This window comes from Trichechus manatus, unplaced genomic scaffold, assembly GCF_000243295.1.
Source record: "Trichechus manatus latirostris isolate Lorelei unplaced genomic scaffold, TriManLat1.0 scaffold00012, whole genome shotgun sequence".
Classification (NCBI taxonomy): Eukaryota; Metazoa; Chordata; class Mammalia; order Sirenia; family Trichechidae; genus Trichechus; species Trichechus manatus.
In genome coordinates this window covers 10225513-10228765 of record NW_004443948.1, presented here as the reverse complement: position 1 = coordinate 10228765, position 3253 = coordinate 10225513, and the positions used below count along the sequence as shown (strand labels likewise).

The 3253-nt window shown below is 42.6% G+C and overlaps 1 pseudogene; it reads right to left on the bottom strand.

Annotated features, from left to right (window-relative positions):
* Positions 1–1446: 1446 nt before the first annotated feature.
* Positions 1447–1758, bottom strand: LOC101353219 (DNA-directed RNA polymerase II subunit RPB11-a pseudogene; annotated as a pseudogene).
* Between the last annotated feature and the right edge of the window lie 1495 nt (positions 1759–3253).

Genomic DNA, 3253 nt, shown 5'->3' with positions numbered 1-3253 from the left:
ATGTATGTGTGTGTGTCTGCATGTGTGTTAAAAAAAGAGAGGGAGACAGAGAAAAAGAAAGAGAGATATAAACAGAAAAAGAATAGAAACTTGTTGGCAGAAGAAATGGCTGAGCATTTAATTTGGCCTAAAGTACACACAGGTCCCTGCCCTCAATTACTAAATTAAAGGAGCCCTGGTGGCACAGTGGTTAAGAGCTCAGCTGCTAACCAAAAGGTTGGCAGTTTGAATCCACCAGCCATTCTGTGGAAACCCTATGGGGCAGTTCTACTCTGTCCTATAGGGTCACTATGAGTCAGAATTGACTCGAGGTAATGGATTTGGTTTTTTTGGTTTATTAACCTAAAGACTGGCAGTCCGAGCCCACCCAGTGGCTCCCCTGAAGAAAGTCCTGGTGATATGCTTCTGTAAAGATTACAGTCAAGAAAACCCTACGGAGCACAGTTCTACCCTACAGTACATGGATTCTCCATGAATCAGAATCAAATGGATGGCATCGAGTTTGGCTTGGTTTAAGTTACAGATAAATGGTAATTTCAATGCCAGAGTTTTTTGTAACTAATTGATAGTTACCAATAGGGGAAGGGCTCAGTAATGGACCACATTTTTGTGCTTAGAAATTGGAGGTACAATTTTGAAGTTCCTTGTAAGCATAGAGAATTGCCTCTGCTTAGTATGATAATATTGAAAATGCCATGAACTACCAGAAGGACAAACAAATCTGTCTTGAAAGAAGTACAGCCAGAATGCTCCTTAGAAGCAAGGATGGCGAGACTGTGTCTCATGTACTTGATACATGTTATCAGGAAAAACCAGTCCCTGGGGAAGAACATCATGCTTGGTAAAATAGAGGGTCATCGAAAAAGAGGAAGGCCCTCAATGAGATGGATTGACACAGTGGCTGCAACAATGGTCTCAAACATAGTGACAATTTTGAGTTTGGCACAGGACTGGGCAGTGTTTCATTCTGTTGTACACAGGGTTGCTATGAGCCAGAACCCACTGGATAGCACCTAACAACAACAACAACATGATAATGTAAAGTGCTATTGGGTGGAGACTGCTCTGTAGATTCCATGGCAGCTGGAAACGTTTCTCATGTATTCAGAAGGTAGTATCCTAGAAAGAAAGAGCCCCAGTGGCACAGTAATTAAGAGCTTGGCTGCTAACTGAAAGGTCACCTATTCAAACACACCAGCTGCTCTGCGGGACAATGGCAATAGGTTTTTGTTTTGTTTTGTTTTTCTTTCTGCCATACTTTATTAGGAAGATAAGAAGAACTTACGTACAGGAGATGCAACTGTCAGGGCTGAGGGGCTCATGGAATATCTTTACAAGGAGGGCCACAGCTAAGAGAAGTCTCTCCTCTGCGTGGTACCCAGAGAGAAGTGTCCAGGGTTGTGGAGTAGCTGGGCTCCCAGGCTGAGAAAGGCTCATTCCAGTCCACTATTCAACTCCTTCTTGCTTGTCTTTGATGGCCACCCAGAAGTGCTCTTCCAGCAAGGAGACCTCGCTGATGAGGTCTGTGATGGCATTGGTGAAGGCTTCGTGAGGGCTGTAGATGTGGTCTGCACTCGGATGATCTTGTGCTTCAAGGGTTGGGTCCTTCGACAGCTGTGATTTAATGTTTCCTAGTGTGTGGTCTTCGTTGTTGATAGTGAACAAGCAGGCATTGAGAATCTTGGTGTCCTTGTTGATGATAATCTTCTTCTTGCCCTAGAAAAGCAGGAATGATTCAAAGGTGGGAGTGGCATGCATCCTAACGCTTCAGCTGCCACCACCTCCGAAGCCCTATAACTTAATCTCTCCCAGGTTAGCATCTGCTTCCAGGTTATGAGGAATTGGACGGATTAATTGCCCCCATCCTTGTTTTTGTATTTTTGTTTGTTTCAATCCCAGAACGGGAAGCATCTGTCCATGGGAAATAGTGAGTATGTGTGTGCTTGATCCGCAGATGACCCACAGGATGCTAAGAGGACTAAAGGACAGATCTGTCACTCACAATGATTGGTAGACACCGAAAGGACTGGGTTTTTAATGTTGAAAATAACCCTCCTCTTCTCTGTTAGTACTCAGATGTGCAGAAAAAGGCAAGACGGGGGAAGGGACACGAGTCCTGATGCAAGACAAAATTCTACGGATAAGAAGTGGAGTTGCCCAAAAAGCCATTGGGCTTCTTAAATTTTTGAGATAATATATTTCCTTGTGTTTGTTAGCTTTTCTGTTTTTGGCAGCCTACCTGATAACACCTTCAGGCCTCAATGCCTCCTCAGGGGGCTCACCAAATCCAAATGATCTGAAAGACTTTAAACTCCCTTTACAAAAATAAGTTTTTAATCATTTTCCTGGTCAAAAATATTGATTAATCCCATTAAGGTATAAGTTACATTCAACCAGACACAGAAGGACTTCATTATCTGGTTTGACCTTAACTTATCCCACTATAGCTACATCCATCTTAGGAAGTGTAAAATAAAAAACAAAACCAGATTTAGGTAAGAAGGGGCTTTATTTGAAAGGATTATTGAAATAGAGGAAGGAGGACTATTTCAATAAGGAGAAGACGTCTATTGGAACAGGGAGAAAGCTATGAGCTTGAGATCTGCAAGCCTCTCAAAGGTTAGGCAGAAAAGGATTTTTGTTTTATGTTGTTGTTGTTAGGTGCAGTTGAGTTGGTTCCACCTCATAGCGACCCCATGCACAACAGAATGAAACATAGCCCCGTCCTGCGCCATCCTCACAATCGCTGCTATGTTTGAGCCCATTGTTGCAGCCACTATGTCAATCCATCTTATTGAGTGTCTTTCTCTTTTTCACTGTCCTCTACTTTACCAAGCGTGATGTTCTTCTCCAGGGACTTGTCCCTCCTGATAACATGCCCAAATAAGTGAGATGAAGTCTCGTCAACCTTGTTTTCAAGGAGCATTCTGGCTGTACTTCTTCCAAGACAGATTTGTTCGTTCTTCTGGCAGGCCATGGTATATTCAGTATTCTTCACCAATACCATGATTCAAATATATCAATTCTTCTTTGGTCTTCCTTATTCATTATCCAGCTTTTGCCTGCATATGAAGCAATTGAAAACACCATGGCTTGAGTCAGATGCACCTTAGTCCTCAAAGTGACATCTTTGTTGCTTTTTAACACTTCAAAGAGGTCTTTTGCGGCAGATTTGCCCAGTGCAGTATGCCATTTGATTTCTTGGCTGCTGCTTCGATGAGTGTTGATTATGGATCTACATAAAATGAAATCT